We start from the raw sequence: 20,856 nt of genomic DNA on the forward strand, positions 1-20,856 counted from the left end.
AGCCAAAGGGTCCCATGCCCTTCTATGGAATGTCTTCTTCCAGCTTAGATTTCAGCCATTTTTTAATCTTACAGAGGCTACTGTTCGCCATTTGCACAACAAGAGGCTTTTAGATGTTACATAGCCTCATTTACACCTACCCCTTAACACCACACTGCCGCGATCTCATCCTTAGACACTAAGCCCGTACAACAACATAAGCCTCTGTCTCTTTGATAAAAATTGAGACCCCTGGAAATTACACTTCAGACTCACGTACAACGAATATCCAAGCGCCTACGCCCTACTGGCTAGTACCCGTTCCATTACAAATTCCAGGGTCTCAAATTGTCAGTCAGAACTGGGATGCCTGGATATTCTGCAGCCTCAATCTCATGTACATGAATCAAAATTCCTGGACATTCTGCTGCATAATTGGACCCGGGACAATCCACCGGCTTAATCTCAACTGCTAGGAATCTAGCCCACCATGGATGTCCTAGGCCCTAAATCCAACCTGTAAGAATTTGGGCAACGCCTGTGATGTTTACCTGTGGATAATCCCCTCTTAACACCTTAGAAAGGCCAATTCGTAGGCTTTTGGACGTCAAGGCTGGTTTGATAAGCACACAAGTTACAGGAATATTCGCCCCTGGTGGCCTTACGCATGAAAGGGAAGACCAATCGTCTGGGGCTTTGTTCTTCTTGGTGTTACATAATCAGAGCGTGACATGTCGAATCCTGATGATGACACAACTAAGAAGACTTGGATGAGGTATTATTCTCTGGCTGAGGATAATGATAAATAGTTTTGATCTGTACAGTCGTGCAGCTGCCATGCCAGTGCGTCCCCCAAGCCTGCAAAGCTAAGGTCTGATTTAGATATTGGTGACTGTATAGGGTCCTCCGAAAAAAATGCCTTTACCATTTCGTTCTGGAGGATTACATAACATTTTACTACCGTTATCTCTATCAAGGCCCAGTACTGTAGCAACACTGTTACCTAATGTCCTGGGTGCAAGCCTGTGACAAAATGTTGAGAGAGAAAGTGATCTCATCTTAGAGGAAATGCCCTTGTAACTTTCGAATCAGACTCGACCTTCAGTATCAAAGCCTCACTCCCATCCCCTACCTTCCCTTTGATGACAGAATAGAAATAAATGTGACCCCTTTAAAAGTGCTGTTATAAATGTCTCATTTACATGACAATGAGACTATTTCTCATATACATATTTCTTGAAATCATCCTCATTGAACTATGATTTCTGACATTTTTGCCTGAACCGGTTTCCCAAAGTAACTTCCCAGGTTTGGATTTTCAGAGTACTGGCAATGCCTGGAGACTTTCTGAAAACCTACATAATGCAAATATCAAAATGCATAGGAGGATTTGGCAACGGTTTTCAAAAGTATAAAAATTTTTTTTTGCATAAATAAAAATTATCGAGAAAAAAGCCGTAATGGCTCCGCCTGCTTCTCTGGAGGCATGTGCGTGGCATCCTCCCTGGAGGACAATCCCACCCATAACTGTGCAAACACTTCATACATATCTAGGAAATAGCAAATGTACACAGCACATACACGGGCTGAGTTAGCAGATAACACCAGAATCCCTGAAACTCGAGCAGGCCAGGCCCTCCAGCAAAACTAACCCTAAACATGCAGCACACTCCACTGAGAACAGCAATGGACAGCCAGAGCGAGGCGTGGCACGCAAATAAAACCCGAAACAGAGGCCTGGCACGCAAAAGGAACCCCAAACATGCCACACGCGGTACCTAGAACAGCGAGAGCGAGGCCTGGCACGCAAAACGGATTTCCGGGCGGGAGAATGAGAGGCATGAAACGCACGAACTAAGGGACGGAGAAGCAACGGAGCGGGATGCGGAGTCTGGATACAGGGAGGAAAGACGGCGAGCTTGAGCCAGAGGTGAGAGGGACGGAGGGGGATACAGGGAGGAAGGACGAGAGCTTGAGCCGGAGGTGAGAGGGACGAAGGGGGATACAGGGTTGAAGGACGAGAGCTTGAGCCGGAGGTGAGAGGGATGGAGGGATATGAATAGATCATTAAAAGGAGAGGTCAAGATTAGCCGAGGTGTGGGCGGCTGGTGAAACAAGGGAGGGGGCTCCTGGGAGGGGAGGTTGAAGTGTGTGACGGCGAGAGAAGTGGGGATGGAGGAGAGAATGGAGCCTGAAGGGGTTTGGGACACAGGCATAAATGCACAGTGAGAGAGGTGGTGCTTTTCAACGACGAAGTGCATAGCTGCCAAGGTTTCAGATTGCTATGTGTGACATTTTCATATTTTCAGCGGAATTATGAGTGACATTTCAACGACTATGAGTGACACTTTCTCACTAGCAAAATCAAGCACCGAAGACAAGGGATTTTTTTCAATCAGAAATAACACCCGTTGCAGCAATGAGAATCTCTAAGATCTAAAAAGGGCTGCAAAGCTCCCGATCCCCTTGTAACCTGTTTGTACTCACTGTGCAATGGAGAGGTCTCAAACTGTAATGTTAGGCTGAATGACATGCTCCTGAATGTAAATTAAATTTGGAAGCCATGGTGAATAAGATTATATAGCTGCCAAGTTTTCTCTTTGCTTATATGTGGCATTTCCATAGTTTCAGTGTGTACACAGGAGTGACATTCTGTAGCCAAATTTGTGACATTTCGAATTTATCGTGATAGAGACAACCACATGGTATATGTGCTCAGGGTCAAAATATGGGTAATTACTATGAATCATTCAACGTGTGGCTCCAGAGTTCATAGGACCATGGTATTTGCCTGTGAAGACCACTGCACATTTCTACTACACAAATTCCAATTGTAACTAAAGAGTGAATGAAATACCTAATAACAGCAAAGAACCAAATCGCAACACACATTATTAAAGAATGGTCCCTTTAGTTCTGCACAGAAGAAAATAGTGCCATGTGCAATGACAATGGTTGAAAGTGCTGCACAAAATACTGGCAATAAAAGTGATTTAAAACAATGTGAAAGAATATTCATAGCGTCCAATTTTCCCACTTCCATCTATTCCAATCTAGTGTTTTCTTTGAATTCTGAGGCTGTTATTCCTGTTTTATAATGGAGTGATCAAGACTACAAGTCTCAGAATTTAAAGAAAATAATAAGACTTGAGCACCAGATCACACTTGGACCAGGAAAAAACAACTTGGTAGGACTGAATCTTTGGTGTTCACTTGCCCTGGGCGGATTTAGATTTGTTGATTTAAAGAGTGATAGTGCCTGAAACTGATTTATTTGTTTTGTTTTGTATAGCACAAACTCAGAATTGGTGCACTGTTTGTATGAGCACCATAAGCTACATTACAGATGCCACTTTTTTTTTTAGACCCAGCGAGATTAAATGATTTGCCCAGAATCACGGGATGTTGAGGCAACGCCGAGACTAGAACTATTAACAATTGTTACTAACAGGAACTGTGCCTTGCAGAGCACGAGAAAGAAATGAAGCTCGTGGAATTAGATTTACAATAGATGTACGATGGTTCGGAGGCATTCGTAGCAAAGCCTGCTTTTGCAATGGTGTTTTTAAAAGGAATGCGGGGGTTTAAACAGACGGGCTCTGCTCTCTTAAGTGCACCATTCGTATTTAAGGTATTATCAGTCAAACCAGCCTGTTGTGTTTTAAACCTGGATTAAACTTGTATAAACCAATAGCCGTGGCCATCCTCTGTCAGCTACCACTACAGGTCGCTCCTTATGCAAATTTCTTCTTGTGGATGGTGACAGCCACTGCTTCGCGCTGGTGCATATTTTGCTGCTCGTTTTCGAAAATGCAAGCAGTAAAAGGGTGACATGACAAGACTGGACACAGGGAGCATAAGCAGAGGGAAAGAAGGAGCCGATTACACAGGGAGCTATTATGCAATGGACAACAGACACACGGCGAAGGGCCTCACGCTCCCTACAGCAAAGTAAACTAGCGGGACAGAGTCTCCGCACATCTCACACATGATCATTACAGCTGCATATTGAACGAAACTCGCAGGCAGGTCGGCTACTGTTCACCACCACCTATCCTTTTACAAAGAAATTGGCAGTACATTTACAAAGTAGTTCAGATTTATGACTTGAGAGAGTGCAATCAGTAACCAATGTGGAGGCGGCCATCGTCACATTACCAAATTAACATACACATGCGCGGCTGGCTGCGGCACTTACTGTCCAATTTGCGAGGCCGGAGCCACGGCAATTAATTTACCGTGGTGGTGGCGGGCCGGCCGCCTCCTGGCACTCCCTCGACAATTCAAGGTGGGGTTATGGTCTTCATTTAACATGTACAGCAACCATCAGGTGCAAGTAGCGCTGCCCTATATGGCAGCTTCCCAGTCTCGCAAACAACACTGCAGGATCGGCGGCAGCACCAGCAGAAGGCGACGTCCTCGTTACGAGCCTAAAGACCCCTGACCTGGTAGCCAGCGCTATAAACCAACATGGTCGGTCATGGTTGTCCTTACCCACGGCAATAATTTCTCACTGCCGGCTCCGAAATTGCAACTGCTGCGCAGTGGCGTAACGAAACTTGAGGGCCCCCCCCTGCAAACTACATGGAGGGGGCCCCCTCCCATCCTTTGTGCCAGTCTAGAGCTCTCAGGCCAGCGACCCGTCATACTGCAGGGGATGCGGGCTATTGTTATGCCACTGTCACCAATCCAGCCGTTATAAGTAACACTGGATGGTGGAGTTAAAGGTTGGGCGTAGTCTGCCGGCAGGCTATCATAGGTGGCGGTCCGTTCATTACAGGGCCCCTGCCATCAGTACGCCAGGGAAGTTTGCCCAATGTTAGGTGGGTTTCCTGATGCAGACTCCTGTCATGATATACAAGATCGGGACCACTCAACGTTCAGTTTTGACAAAAGTACATCCACTGCTCCTTCTTGTTTCTGTTTTAAAACATTAGACAAAGTGACAATGCAGTATTTCAAAAGCAGATGTAACTACAAAGAGCACATTTTGATAAAACATTTTTATTAGTAGACAATAGCAATCTTAAGAGGCATTGCATAGCTTCATACACTCTTTGACCCAAATTCCATCACAGTCTCTCAGTCTATCTCTCTCTCTGTCAGTCAGTCAGTCAGTCAGTCTATCTCTCTCTGTCATTCAGTCTCTCTTAGTCAGTCAGTCTCTCTCTCTCTCTGTCAGTCTCTCTATCTCTCTTTCTGTCAGTCAGTCTCTCTATGTCAGTCAGTCAGTCTCTCTCTGTCAGTCTCTCTCTGTTTTTAGTCTCTCTCTCTCTCTCTCTCTGTCAGTCAGTCTCTCTCAGTCAGTCAGTCTATCTCTGTCAGTCTCTGTCTTTCTGTGAGTCAGTCTCTCAGACAGTTTCTCTCTGCCAGTCTCTCGAGTCAGTCAGTCTCTCTCTCTGTCAGCCAGTCTCTAACTCACAGTCTGTCTCTCTCTCTGTCAGTCAGTCTCCCTCTCCCTGTTAGTCAGTCTCTGTCAGTCTCTCTCTCAGTCAGTAAGTCTCTCTCTGTCAGTCCCTCTCTCTGTCAGTCTCTCTCTCAGTCTCTCTCTTTCAATCTCTCTCTCAGTCAGTCTCTCTCTCTCTGTCAGTCTCTCTCTCTCTCAGTCACTCTCTCTGTCTGTCTTCCAGACAGTCTCTCTCTCTCTCTCTCCTCGGTCAGTCTCTCTCAGTCAGTCATTCTCTCTCTCTCACAGTCATCCAGTCTCTCTCTCTCTCTCCCAGTCAGTGACTCTCTCTGTCAGTCTCTCTCTGTCAGTCTCTCTTTCTCTCAGTCAGTCTCTCTCTCTCTGTTGGTCAGTCTCTCTCTCTCTCTGTCGGTCAGTCTCTCTTTCTCTGTCAGTCTCCCAGTCTCTCTGTCAGTCAGTCTCTCTCTCAGTCAGGCTCTCTCTCTCTGTCAGTCTCTCTCTCAGTCAGTCAGTCTCCTAGTCAGTCAGTCTCTCAGTCTCTCTCTCTCCTAGTCTCTCTCTCTGAGTCAGTCAGTCTTTCTTAGTCAGTCATTCCCTCTCCCTCAGTCAGTCTTCAAGACAGACTCTCTCTCTCTCTCTCTCCCTCTGTCAGTCTCTCTGTCAGTCATTCTCTCTCTCTCGCAGTCAGCCAGTCTCTCTCAGTGAGTCTCTCTCTCAGTCAGTGACTCTCTCTGTCAGTCTCTCTCTCTCTGTCAGTCAGTCTCTCTCCGTCAGTCTCTCTCAGTCAGACTCTCTCTCTCAGTCAGTCTCTCTCTGTCGATCAGGCTCTCTTTCTCTGTCAGTCGCCCAGTCTCTCTGTATCTCAGTCAGTCAGCCTCTGCCTCTCTCTGTCAGCCTCTCTCTCTCTGTCAGTCAGTCTCTCTCTGTCAGTCAGTCTCTCTCTCTCTCAGTCAGTATCTCTCTACCTCAGTCAGTCAGTCTCTGTCAGTAAGTCAGTCTCTCTCTCTCAGTCAGCCAGTCTCTCTCTCTCGCTCTCTCTCTCTCTCTGTCAGTCTCTCAGCCAGCCAGTCAGTCTCTCAGTCAGTCAGTATTCAGTCTCTGAGTCAGTCAGTCAGTCTCTCTACTCTCTCTCCACTCTCTCTCCACTCTCTATCTCTCTACTCTGTCCTCTCTATCTCCACTGTCTTACTCTCTCCACTGTCTCTCTCTCCACTCTCTCTCTCTCCACTCTCTCTCCACTGTCTCTCTCTCTTTCCACTCTCTCTCTCCAACCTCTCCACTCACTCCCTCCACTCTCTCTCTCCACTCTGTCTCGACTCTCTCTCTCGACTCTCTCTCTCTCCACTCTCTCTCTCTCCACTCTCTCTCCACTCTCTCTCTCTCTCCACTCTCTCGCTCTCCACTCTCAAGCTCTCCACTCTCTCTTTCCAATCTCTCTACTGTCTCCCTCCATTCTGTCTCTCCACTCTCTCTCCATTCTCTCTCTCTACTCTCTCTCCTCTCTCACTCTCCACTTTCTCTCTCCACTCTCTCTCTCCACTCTGTCGCCACTCTCTCTGTCTCCACTCTCTCTCCCTTCACTCTCTCTCTCCAATCTCTCCACTCTCTCCCTCCACTCTCTCTCCCCTCTCTCTCTCCACTCTGTCTCCACTCTCTCGCCACTCTGTCTCCACTCTCTCCACTCTCTCTCCCCACTCTCTTGCTCTCCACTCTCTGTCTCCACTCTCTCGCTCTCCACTCTCTCACTCTCCACTCTCTCGCTCTCCACTCTCTCGCTCTCCACTCTCTCGCTCTCCACTCTCTCGCTCGCCACTCTCTCTCCACTCTCTCGCCACTCTCTCTCTCCACTATCTATCTCCACTCTCCCTCTCTCCACCCTCCCTCTCTCCACCCTCCCTCTCCACTTGCTCTCTCCACTCACTCTCTATCTCCAATCTCTCTACTCTTTTAACTCTCTCTCTCTCCACTCTCTCTCTCCACTGTCTCCCTCTACTTTCTCTCCACTCTCTGTCTCCACTCTCTCTCCACTCTCTCCCCACTCTCTCGCCACTCTCTTGCCACTCTCTAACCACTCTCTCTTTCCACTCTCTCTCTCCACTCACTCTCTCTCTCCCCAACCTCTCCACTCTCTCTCCACTGTCTCTCTCTCTCTTTCCAATCTCTCCCCAACCTCTCCACTCTCTCTCTACTGTCTCTCCCTCTTTCCACTCTCTCTCTCCAACCTCTCCACTCTCTCTCCACTCTGTCTCCGCTCTCTCTCTCTCTCTACACTCTCTCTCTCCATTGTCTCGCTCTCCACTCTCTCGCTCTCGCTCTCCACTCTCTCGCTCTCCACTCTCTCTTTCCAAAGTCTCTACTGTCTCTCTCCATTCTCTCTCTCCACTCTCTCTCTCCACTCTCTCTCTCCATTCTCTCTCTCCACTCTCTCTCCACTCTCTCTCCCCTCTCTCTCTCCTCTCTCTCTCTCCACTTTCTCTCTCCACTGTCTCTCTCCACTCTCTCTCTCCACTCTGTCGCCACGCTCTCTGTCTCCACTCTCCCTCCCCACTCTCTCTCCACTCTCTCTCCAATCTCTCCCCAACCTCTCCACTCTCTCTCCACTGTCTCTCCCTCTTTCCACCTCTCTCTCCAACCTCTCCACTCTCTCTCCACTCTCTCTCTCTCCACTCTGTCTCCACTCTCTCTCCCCACTCTCTCGCTCTCCACTGTCTGTCTCCACTCTCTCTCTCCACTCTCTTGCTGTCCACTCTCTCGCTCTCCACTCTTTTTGCTCTCCACTCTCTCTTTCCACTCTCTCTTTCCACTCTCTCGCTCCACTCTCTCGCTCTCTCCACTCTCGCTCTCTCCACTCTCGCTCTCTCCACTCTCGCTCTCTCCACTCTCGCTCTCTCCACTCTCGCTCTCGCCACTCTCGCTCTCGCCACTCTCGCTCTCGCCACTCTCGCTCTCGCCACTCTCGCTCTCCACTCACTCTCTCTTTCCAATCTCTCTACTCTTTTCACTCTCTCTCCACTGTCTCCCTCCACTCTCTCTCCACTCTCTTGCCACTCTCTCTTTCCACTCTCTCTCTCCACTCTCTCTCTCCACTCTCTCTCTAATCTCTCCACTCTCTCTCCACTCTCTCTCTCCACTCTCTCTCCACTCACTCTCTCCACTCTCTCTTTCCACTCTCTGACCACTCTCTGTCTCCATTCTCTCTCTCTTTCCATTCACTTCCTCCACTCTCTCTCTCTCCAAGCTGTCCACTCTCTCTCTCTCCACTGTCTGTTCGGACAGCAAACAAGGTGTATTGCTCTACCGTGGCACATTACTTGTAATAAGTCCAAATAAGACAATCAAGACCCAAGACGTCTTCAGCCCGACCCTAGGCATCCAGAACAGTCAGCCACCTTCACACTATAATGTCCCCGCCTCTCCTCTGCAACCAGAGCAACACAAACACAACTTGGCATACTGAGTTCAATTACTAAACACGCCTGACTGAGGGCAGACACAAAGTAGTGTGGCTTCTAACAAGTGTGCTCTTACCTGAGGGCACATGTTGCTGCCTCGTCCCTTCTCCCTTGAGCATTGCCGTGGAGAATGCTGTCTCTGCTTCTGCCCCCCCACCCCCACCCCTCCGCGCCCCCACCGCTACCTCTTTCCAGCTCGTGGCTCTGACTCTAACTGAAGAGGAACAATGTAAGTTGAAACATTGTTTCTCTTCAGTCCTGGGTCAGAGCGAAGGGGCTCGGAGCAGGCTGCAGACAGCCTGCACCTGCTTCAGAGCCTCTCACGCACAGATCTGATCTCCACCGAGGAGCGGAGGGGCCCCCTTCACCTACTCAAGGCTGAGGGGCCCCCTTCACCTACTCAGGGCTGAGAGGCCCCCCCGCACTGCAGGGGCTGCGGGGGTGTTTGTTACGCCCCTGCTGCTGCGGCGACCTTGATTATGATGGCCTTACAGCCGAGTGTGGCCCAGGCCGGGCCATCACGTGCAATATGAGCAACTTCCAGAAGAATAAACTCCCCGCTCTCGGAGTCAGCAGGATATGACTGTGGAGCGCTTGCTGGGAACAGACATGACGTAAGGGAGGCTGACGCAATGCTGTGCTGCAGGGCGACCGCAGGTGATACACTGTTGTAAAGAGGCAGAGCCTGGGACTGGCAGGCGTTTAGCAGGGATTACTGCCTCAAGAAGACCGCGGAAGCAGCGCGCCGGCGCAGGCAGACCACAGACAGTGCCTGCAGCCAGCTGCAACACATGTTTGCAGTACACCTGAGACTGCCACTATGCGTGACAATGCATTTCAGTGCGGTGATGCGGAGCACCGCACTGAAATGCATTAGTGTCACATTTGATGCGTGATACTTGACAGGACTGGAAGTGGCCAAGAGCCCAGGAAGGTTTGGAGGGCAGGGATAACAAGATAAAAACACGCACGCACGTGCGCCCCCCCCCCCCGCTCGCTCCAACGTGCCCTCCCCCGCTCGCTCCAGCGTGCGCGCCCCTGCGGCGCTGCTCGTGCCCGAGCCAATACTCCACAAAGTAATACAACAGATCGCCTGCACATAGCTGCCAAGGTTTCCGATTGCCATGTGTGACATTTGTATAACTTCAGTGAAATTATGAGTGACATTTCAACGAACATGAGTGACACTTTTTCGCGAGCAAAAATCATGCAATGAAGCCGAGAGAAACCTTCTAAATATCTGAAATTACAGCCTTTTGAGCAACAAATAACTCCAAGAACTTCTTAAAACTGCTGCAGAAATGGAACTAAGGGCACTAACCCTAGTGCTACCTCCTCATGCATGCGCTCTGCGGCGCTGTGTCTGACCAGTTACAACAGAACTGCACTACACAGTATCAGTCGCGGCTCTGCCTGGCGCGCAGCGTTGGCCAAAGTACTTACTGTATATGCATTTCAGACTGCTATGTGTCTGCGTCCCGGTCGCTCCGGCGGCCGCACATCAGACTGCATGATGCAGCCAGTTCTCCCAGATGAGTGATTCATCCCCTGCCTGGGCCGCACTACTACTAGTTTGTGCCAGCGGCGATTCATCACCACGATGTTGATGGCGATGCCTCTCATGTTGCGCGGCGGCCGTGAGTCTGGTGACAGAAGTCAGGTCACTCCGGCCGTTCCAACGCGGGTTTTAGTAGCGCAGACAGCAGCGCACCAGGATTCCTCAACTCTTGAGTCTGCTTCTCTGCCCTGCCTACCACCATACCTCACTTTCTCTTCATTCAGGACGAGGCACAAGGTCACATCCAGATAAAATCCCGCCCCCCCCCCCCACAGTGTGCCACAGCCAGTAGCAACCAATCAAAAATTTGCTAGCATTCGCGCCAAGAATTTTCAATTCTATTAAGGACACGGAGGCGAGGATTATGCTTGCTTATCTTTACTGCAAAACACAGCAGCCAATGAAAACACATTTTTCTTGTATAAACAACTACATTGCCCATGATGCATACATATAAGCCACGCCTCCATAGTCCATAAGAACCCTCTGCGTGGTCCTATCATCCTCTTTCTTTGTAGAGAAGTAAGTCCAAACATCAACATGAATAAGTCCAAAACCTCCTCCGACGTGGAAGAATAAACAACTCTTCAAGCGTAAGCTCGTGCCATCCCTTGTCTTCTATTCAGACTTCTTGTCTGGTCCTGGAATAAAGGAAATGAGACAACCGTAACCACTGTATAAGCCAATCTGTCATAACAGTGAACATGGGCGGGTACGCTTTTTTTCTGTTAATAAAGCCGGGTGGGATAATCCTCGCCTCCGTGTCCTTAATAGAATAGAAAATTCTTGGCTCAAATGCTAGCAAATTTTTGATTCTAATACAGGACCGGAGGCTTCAGATTATGCTAGTTTAACGCTCATTAAAAACCACAGAAGTAATATCACCCACCTGCTTATAATAAAACGTTTTAAAAGTTGATTCAGAAGACCAATCTGCACAACGCATAATGTCCTGAATGTTAGAACCCAACATGTATGATTTTGACGCCATAAGGCCCCTTGTAGAATGAGCACCAAACATTTGGATGTCAATACCAGCCTCTTTCATTATAAATCGAAGCCATCTAGCAATGGTAGTAGCTGTTACTGGTTTAAACAGTTTCTGCAGTGCAATCAACAGTTGAGAGCAACCTTGTGGTCTTAAGACTTTTGTACAGTCCTCATACGTTTTTAAACATTGTACCACACATAATTTCTCATTTTCTGGGAAAGCATTGTAATCAATATGACGAGACAGTGTTTTGGTACGTCCAGTAATAGTGAAAGAAACCCCTTCTGGGATAAATACTCTACCTGTAACGTCGAGGGCTCTCACATCCGATGAACGTCTGCACGACGACAGGCACTTTAACTTGGCCAACTTGGCCGAGAGCTGCTTCCTAGATAGGAGAGCATTCACAGGCCAATGATTGAACAAGGATATAACTAATGAAACGTCCCACAGACCCGAATACTTGGGTTTCGATGGGTTAGCGACCCTAATTTCTTTGAGGAGTTTGCATACAACCGGGTGCATACCCACCGGTTTGCCATCCACCAGCGCATGTCCCGCTGAAACGGCCGATCGAAAATTGTTGACTGAGCGGTAAGCCAGCCCTTCCGCCACTTTGTCCGACAGGAAATTCTACACGTGGGGTAATTCTGCCCCCATGGGATCCAAATGTTGTTCCAAGCACCAATCCAGCCAACTTTTCCAGGCTGAGGAATAGCGCTTCCTGGTGGAAGGTGCCCAGGCATGCTTGATAAACTCAGAAGCCTTGTCTGAAACTCCTGGCAATTGCCACTGTTACCTGAAAGCCTCCATGCCATCAGCGTGAGACGCCCTTTCAGACTCATGGGATGCCGTTCCTGAAGAGGGCCCAGCAACAGCGAGTTCGACTCAGGGAGTAACCTGGGAGGGCCCAGCAACAGCGAGTTCGACTCTGGGAGTAACCTGGGAAGGTCGCAACTCCATTGTATCAACTTTGGAAACCACGGCTGAGAGGTCCACCACGGTGTCACAAGGACTATCTCTGCCCGTTGCCTGATCACCTGTGTCATCACCCTGGGGATCAGCAAAAATTGGGGAAACGCATATTGAGTCGCGCCCAACCAATCCTGGAGAAAAGCATCGGTCGCCTGTGCCATCGGATCCGGCCTCCAGCTGAAAAACTGAGGGATCTGGCACGTGAGCCTCGACGCGAAGAGGTCCGTCTGAAATGGACCCCAAATTCTCTGAAGCCACCGAAACACTTTGGGAAGCAACTTCCAGTCTGTGTAGTCCCTGAGGTGTTTGGAATTCCAGTTCGCTACCTGATTGGACGGGCCCGGTATGTACTCCGCAATCACTGATATCTGGTGAGTGAGGCCGTAATGCCAAAAGTCCTTGGCTATTTCGACCAGAAGAGACGATCTCGTGCCTCCCAACTTGTTGATATACCGCACTGCGGACACGTTGTCCATGCGGAGAAGAATGCAACAGTAGGTCTGCCTCAGGGATAGTGTCCGAATTGCGAAAGACCCGGCGAGCATCTCCAGGCAGTTTATGTGCAATGATAATTCCTGCGGAGACCATCTTCCGCCAGTGGAGATGTCGCCGCAACGTGCGCCCCAGCGGCTGGCGTCGGACTCGATAACCACTTCTGGTTGGGAACCGAAGATGGCCCCGCAATTCCAGGCATCTACGTGGCCCAGCCACCACTGTAGTTCGGTCCTGACTTCCTGAGACAATGGTATGGTGTCTGCATACAACAACCCTCTCTGAAGGTGATACCGGCCCCCTATACCTACAAAGGAGATTTGCCTTTTATGTGCCTGGCCGAGTGCTTCGGTCCTCTGCCCAATGGCTGATGCAGATTCCGAAATTCAAGTCCCACGACTTGGTGGAAACTCCTTTGTGCGTAGGGCCGGTTTGGCCTGGAATCTTTTGCCTTTGGCCTAAGGACTACTCACGACCCAGTGCTTTTAAAAAAAAAAAATCAAGACCTTGCTGTTTCAATCTGATACACGCTCATCCTTTCTTCAGGAGCTAGCGCCGGGACAATTTGAGTAGCTGCGCGCTTTACAAGCTCAATATAACATAACATAACATAACATAACATCTTCAGACGCTGGAGGACCCTGTAATGCAGAGGACCCGGAAATATTGCTTGAATCGACGAGGCAAGAACTCCCACTACTCTGGCAATGGCCCTGAACAAGACCGTCTGCTTGCTCAGTAAGGCAAGAATTTCTTTTTTGAGATCTCTTAACTTCGGCTTGGGAAGGCACAGTTGAGCTGCCTTGGAGTCTATTGTGAAACCGAGAAAGTCTATCAATTGTGTCGGGACAACCACTGACTTTGCGAGGTTGATCACAAACCCCAAGCTCTGGAGAAGGTTCGTTGTAAGACACAGGTGCTGAAGGAGCGTCGCTGGACTCTGTGCCATGATCAGAATATCGTCCAGATAGATTATCAGTCTCACCCCTCGCTCCCGTAGATGTGCAACCACTGGTTTCATCACTTTGGTGAAACACCAAGGAGCCGATGAGAGCCCGAAAGGAAGGGCCAAATATTCATACCACTGACCGTCCCACCGGAATTGGAGGAAGCAACGGTGTGGTGGGAAGATCGGAATTGAGAGGTAGGCATCCTTGAGGTCTAATCTGACCATCCTATCTCCTTCTTGCAACAAGTCTGCTAACAGATGGATCACTTCCATCTTGAAATGGTTGTAGGTGAGAAACTGATTAAAGTCTTTGAGGTTCAGAACAAGTCTTTTCCACCCCCTTTCTTCTGCACAATAAAGACGTTGCTGCAAAAGCCGCGAGGCCCCTCGCTGCACGGCCCTATCGCGTGCTTCTGCAGCAACTCTGCAGTTTCTGCAATCTTGTAGGGAAAAATGGAGATCTGCAGGAAGATCGCGCTGAAAAGGATGAGAATAAAATTCCAAGCGAAAACCTTTGACGGTTTGCAACACCCACGGATCCTGAGTCAGCTGCTGCCACTGCAGAAGGCAGTGTTACGTACGACCCCCCTCAAAGGAAGATTAGAGTGATCTATAACACTCACCTGCAGAATGCTGGGCTTTGAAGTTTGACCTGTTGTTGCCATCCTGGAATCGTCCCTTGTGAAATCTTCTGCGGGAAGGGTAGAAGGTACCACCACGTGTGGAGTCCCACTCCCCTCTTCCGCGACCGAAGTCGCCTCTCTGGGAGCCTTGTTGGAAGCAGCGGCCTGTAGAGCGGCCCCTGCCTCGTCCGGCCCGATTAAAAACACCCTGCTGAAAAACTCTCTTTATTCCAGTCTGCGCTTTATCCAGAGATGTGAAAGTGCCTACATATTTTGAGACATGTTTCACAAAGCGCTCTTCGAAGAGCTGTCCGCCTGCTAAGGGACCAGGTTCGGCGTCCGCCAGTTCCGTGAGATTACTATCCATCCTGATGAGCAGCGATTTGCGCCTTTCAGCTGAAATCACGCAATTAGCGTTACCAATGAGGCATATGGCTCGTTGGGTCCAGCCCGCTAGAATATCAGGGTCTACCGGAGTAGCACCTTCCTTGGCCGCCAATGCCATCTCTAAAATTTTGGCCAAAGGGCCACAACGTCCGGCAGCTTATCCTGGCAGCCGCGCCAAGCGCGGTCGATGTCATGTTTGGGATCTTTGTAATATTTTTTCAAAAATGTTAGGAGACTCATCTATTTCAGGAGTTTCCGCCACCTTGTCTGGCAGGTCCGGCCGTGGGCATTCTGACCGTAGTCGATTGAGCACTTCTCTGGAAATACCTCTCCTAAGATTATCATGTAAATAGTCAGAGACCGCAGGAGGGGGGGGTCCAATCTGAGGAGCGGGGGTGCGTGATATCTGCAGGATCGAACGTGAAAGGGGTGTTAGGAGGTTCCGAAGCCGACGGAAGCGAAGTTTTCGCCATCTTTGGAGGAGGAGGAAGCTCCTCGGAGGTATCGGTATCAGTGTCCGTGCCCACAGCACACTTGCACAAACTGCTCTTCAAAGTTTCCAAAACCCCTCAGCAAAGCTGTATTCATAGGTCAGAGACCTGGGCCAGTCACAATATACATAGAGCGTGTGCACACTCTCTTATGGCCAGTATTTTACAACCCAGCAGGCGATTTGAAAGTGGAGCGGCGAACCGACTGAACATGCGTGTTCGCTAAGCCTAGGGATATCGCGTAGAGACGCGCCACCAAAATGCGGCCGAAAACCAGCCCAATTGTGCGTGTTTGGAAGAGCGCGTCAGCCGAGAGCTACCCGGCGCGTGCGGCTCGGAGGGCGATTAGGGAGCCCAGACGCCGGCGCTCGGAGCACAAGTACGGGGACAAGAAAACATTGGCCGGGGAAAAGGCTCCGTGAGGGAAACGCCCGCCGCAACCACCCGGTCAAAGACCGAAGGTCCAGACTGGATCAAGCGTCGCATATGACCAGGAATTGGGTCATGAATCTGCACAATAGATCGGGCATACACCAAGGACCTTAGGGGTCGGGTAACATATAAGGTGAGCGCTCACTCCCAAATCAGCTGCAAACTCGTTACCCAACCCCCCTAGAGTCAATAAGCACCATAACACACATAATGCATTAAATAACAAGACAATGAAATCCCCATGCAAAGCAGAGTGAGGGAAACATGAAAGGGTGCACTTAACTCTTGCTGTGAGCAGCAAAGAATGAGGATGATGGGACCACGCAGAGGGTTCTTATGGACTATGGAGGCGTGGCTTATATGTATGCATCATGGGCAATGAAGTTGTTTATACAAGAAAAATGTGTTTTCATTGGCTGCTGTGTTTCGCAGTAAAGATAAGAGAAGCGTAATCTGAAGCCTCCGGTCCTGTAATAGAATTGTATGCACTTCAGTCAATCATGAAGACATAAAAAAAACACATCCCTTATGATGCAGTTTCATTTTCAGCACAAACTGGCGAGAAGAAAAATAATGGTCGCACTGGAGGAAAAATGTAAAAGACTGCATACAAGTCCTAGCAGCTCCTTTTAATAAGCTGTGTCTGAGAGCAAACCGAGTGGGAAGGATGGATGTCACTCCTTTCATCACTGAGTGTCAGTCTGTGGTGAAAGGAGTGACATGGGGGGAGGGACGAGAGAGTGAGATTTTATACTGTGAATAAAATGACACTGCGTGAAAGAGAATGCTGCCTAGGGGGGCTGGGGAGAAGAAGGGCAGTGTGTGATGAAAGGAGGGCGGGGTAAGGAGCAGAAGTGGCCGAGCTCTGTGGTGTTCATACCATCTTCTAACCCTATGATGTGCCTCAGGGAGCTAGCTGATTGGAGAAAAGCAGGAGTGGAAAGTAAAAATGCAGGGTATCACAAAAGGCAAGAGTGAAATAAAACTGATGAAAGTGTGCCCAGTTTTTTAGGGAGACTGCAGGGGACACAGGTAGAAACGAGCTTTAAGACATAAAAAGCCCCCTCCCCCTTGAAATGTACTATTGTGGAGGGCTGTGCATTACCAGAGATAGCAGAGGGAGTAGTCTGGTATTTGTCAGTGCGTGACACTATCAAGCTTCCAAAGGCCAATGGGTAAAGATTTGGCAACACTTTGAAATCTCCATGTCCCGTCAATTTATCCGAATTGAAACAAATTAGGCTGAATTGAATTACGGTAATTGGATTCACTGACTGTGGTGATATGTTGATTGTGCAGTTATTTGTCACTTCTAGGCTTGGAGCCTCGAACTGCGCGGAGATGAAAAGGCCTGCAAGGATTAGATGGTTAATATATGGGCTTTCCTCGTGAGTAAAACCAAAACACAACCAACAGCATTTATTAAGGTTCATTTATATAAGATTGTATGATTTAATCATTTCCTGGAACAGGATGGACAGGCCATTCTAGTACACCACGGGTGATTAAAAGAAAAGTAATTTCCAGAAAATGTACCTATGAATAGTATTTACCCAGTTCCCTACGATTACCGGATGGCCCTCACAATCCCACATAACCCAGGTGTATATGTCACTTTTTGGCTCCAAGTTCGTTTGCATAATTAGCTTTAAACTCTAAGTCATTTGAGGAATGTAAACGTCTGGCATGACCATAGCTGGGTAGGAGACAAGACCAGTGCTAGAGTAGGACCAATGCTAGCGTCTACATGAATGTTCAGAGCTTCAAATGCCTGCTTTGTGTGGTGTCACCGAGCAAGTGCCAGTTTTGTGTGTTTTCACACATGCGCAAACATGTAGGTCGCAAAACTATGGCTTGGACATGTTTGATGGGTGTTTTGATTTTATGTGTTATCACAATTTTTCAATTGTATGCCAAAATAATACACCTGCAGCTGGGAGGCCTAGGGTCTGAGTGATTGCCTGTTTCTGCATCTTGCTGCTGCCCACAGACCGAGCCAAGACATGTACTCACCTTGGCCGAGTTTAGTTTATCTTCGACAGACCTGGAGCGCAGGGGGACCCCAGTAACTTAAAAAGTTGATTTGGGTGTTACTTTCAAGTTATCCTTGTACACAACATATTTCCATGCTCTCTGAGCGCACCTGCACATAACTGTTTATAAATTTCACAGTTGGCAAAATGTGGCCATCAACAGTGCCCTTCTTTCCCAGCCAATTTCATTTTTGAATAAAGAGCAGCCTCAGCCATATGATTCTGTGTTAAGAGATGCGCAGCAGAGTAAAATCTGCAGGGCTCGAAGTGCTCGAGTAAATACTAATTGCACTGCGTATTACTTTGCTCCCCTCTGTAATATCAGTGAACAGATGTCTCGTGTTAGTGTTACCGTTTAGATGAACACGAGGATTTCTTATGTTTTATATTATAAATTCGGGAACGGGAGTTGCTTTTAAGAATATATCAGCCAACAGGGCTACGTCTTTGGCCCGTGGCGTGAGGCTCGTCGTGTAGCATACCTTAGTTGAAACCTTCTTCATCACGGGCTGTTCTGCAGGCAAGCCCTGGGGGGCTGGCAGCAGAGCGGTGTGCTCTGGAGCAGAACGGAAGGCTGTGTACTCACTGCTGTGGGCAGCACTGCCCCTCCCTCTGTCTTGGACCGCTAATCGGCAGTGAGTTAGAAAGTGGCGTCTGAAAGCCGCGCTGCGCCGTGGCTGGGGCAATTGGTAACATTGTAGCACTCTGACTCCAGAGCGGAGCAGACTGTTAAATCTTTAACTATAACCTTACTGAGGCAGCTGACTGCTGGCATGTCTGTGGAGAGCTTTTTTGAAAAGGCTAGAACACACCGGGTTCTGTGTACTAATTGCTTCTGAGTATATTAGACATGAAAGTAATGATTCATTTTCCACCCAAAAAGGTCTTATTTGATGTTATTTATTTTTTACGAATCTTTGATATTCTTTTCTATTTACGTATCTCTTTTTCTATCTCCTTATTTTATCTTTTTTATCTCTTTTAGTTATTTTGTTTACAAAAAGACATTTACATATACAAAAACATTGAATTAGTTTCACATAAAATCCGAATTATATAAAAAACATCATTCCTGTTTGAAATTTCATATAAACGCAGAGTTAATTCCTTCTACGCGTTTCGGCGGTCGCCTTCGTCAGGAATTCTGCTTTGATCTTTAATGTCATGCCCGTGGCTTAATTATTTGGACTTCGTGGTTTTCGCAAGTTTCGCTTTTAAGGTTGGTGTCAAAGTACCATGGGACCAGGTTTTGTTTCTGCAACGTGAGTGTTCTTTAACTGTTTATACGTATATATCCATCTCGAATCCGATATGACTTTTCCTATATTACTGGCGTCGGCGCTCTGGATATGTATAGGTAGTCCCCTTAATAAGATCAAGTTAGCTGCTTCTGTCTGGTAGGTTAGTTTTCAATTTTCAATTTCCCTTAGCGTCTTCAATGGCCAAGTTCCTTTTAGAGTTTGTATTTTAACCTTTAAAAGTTGTTGGGTACTAATGGCTGAACCAGATAAAGTGAGCTCTTCTTGTTAGCAGGAGTTGTATTTATGAAAACCTTATTCTGTCTGATATTTGGGATGGCTTCGTCTTTACAGGTCCTCCGGGTCAGGATTGGATTCCTGATTTTGAGGAATCCAATCCTGACCCGGAGGACCTGTAAAGACGAAGCCATCCCAAATATCAGACAGAATAAGGTTTTCATAAATACAACTCCTGCTAACAAGAAGAGCTCACTTTATCTGGTTCAGCCATTAGTACCCAACAACTTTTAAAGGTTAAAATACAAACTCTAAAAGGAACTTGGCCATTGAAGACGCTAAGGGAAATTGAAAATTGAAAACTAACCTACCAGACAGAAGCAGCTAACTTGATCTTATTAAGGGGACTACCTATACATATCCAGAGCGCCGACGCCAGTAATATAGGAAAAGTCATATCGGATTCGAGATGGATATATACGTATAAACAGTTAAAGAACACTCACGTTGCAGAAACAAAACCTGGTCCCATGGTACTTTGACACCAACCTTAAAAGCGAAACTTGCGAAAACCACGAAGTCCAAATAATTAAGCCACGGGCATGACATTAAAGATCAAAGCAGAATTCCTGACGAAGGCGACCGCCGAAACGCGTAGAAGGAATTAACTCTGCGTTTATATGAAATTTCAAACAGGAATGATGTTTTTTATATAATTCGGATTTTATGTGAAACTAATTCAATGTTTTTGTATATGTAAATGTCTTTTTGTAAACAAAATAACTAAAAGAGATAAAAAAGATAAAATAAGGAGATAGAAAAAGAGATACGTAAATAGAAAAGAATATCAAAGATTCGTAAAAAATAAATAACATCAAATAAGACCTTTTTGGGTGGAAAATGAATCATTACTTTCATGTCTAATATACTCAGAAGCAATTAGTACACAGAACCCGGTGTGTTCTAGCCTTTTCAAAAAACACTTTACCTTGCCAGGGTTCATCCATTAAGGCAGGGGCCCCAAATTTTTCCTATACAAATGTCTGTGGAGAGCAACAGAGCCGGCGCACAGATGCACGCACAGGCGCGAGGGGGCGCATGCTGGCACGCCCCATAGCAGTCTTTCAGACTGCGTTAAAAATGCGTGACAATGCATTTCAGTGCGGTGTTGCGGAACACCACACTGAAATGCGATAGTGTCACATCTGATGCGTGATACTTGGCAGGCCTGCCTACAGCGCAAGCGCTGTTTAGGCTTGACCTAAAAATTAAAGAGCAGAAAAGTGATGTTAGAAATTTATCTATACGATTTTGTTTAAAGCCTTATTTAGTATCATACCCAGGCCTTTCAGACTCTTAATCTCTTCACTGTGGTATGAATTCTGCTGCTGTGCTGAACATACCAGTCGCGGGCGTGGCTTGGACGGCCGGTGGGCGTCATGCGCACACGCCCACTGTGACACCAGCCGACATGAGCATGGAAGAGGTTAAAACAACAACTGGTCTGTATTTTTAGGTCTCGCAATGCTTCGCGAGGCATGCAGTATACAGTATAGTGGGGGGAAAGCTCCGCCCACTTTCCATGTATCTTTTATCTCGGACCCCCACCTAC

General features: G+C 47.9%; 1 protein-coding gene and 1 pseudogene across 2 annotated transcripts in view; both read left to right on the plus strand.

Annotated features, from left to right (window-relative positions):
• Positions 1 to 1,811: 1,811 nt before the first annotated feature.
• LOC147661243 (uncharacterized) overlaps positions 1,812 to 20,856 on the plus strand; it is a 161,767-nt pseudogene continuing 142,722 nt past the window's right edge. The window contains exon 1 of the transcript XR_015306003.1: positions 1,812 to 1,909. The product of XR_015306003.1 is annotated as an uncharacterized LOC147661243 (transcript). The remainder of the gene's footprint in view (positions 1,910 to 20,856) is intronic.
• LOC147661244 (uncharacterized) overlaps positions 1,813 to 20,856 on the plus strand; it is a 94,678-nt gene continuing 75,634 nt past the window's right edge. Inside the window, exon 1 of the mRNA XM_086951213.1 lies at positions 1,813 to 1,909. The gene's annotated coding sequence lies outside the window, so the exon portion shown is untranslated. The remainder of the gene's footprint in view (positions 1,910 to 20,856) is intronic.

The sequence above is a fragment of the Lissotriton vulgaris genome, unplaced genomic scaffold (assembly GCF_964263255.1).
Source record: "Lissotriton vulgaris unplaced genomic scaffold, aLisVul1.2 SCAFFOLD_372, whole genome shotgun sequence".
NCBI lineage: Eukaryota > Metazoa > Chordata > Amphibia > Caudata > Salamandridae > Lissotriton > Lissotriton vulgaris.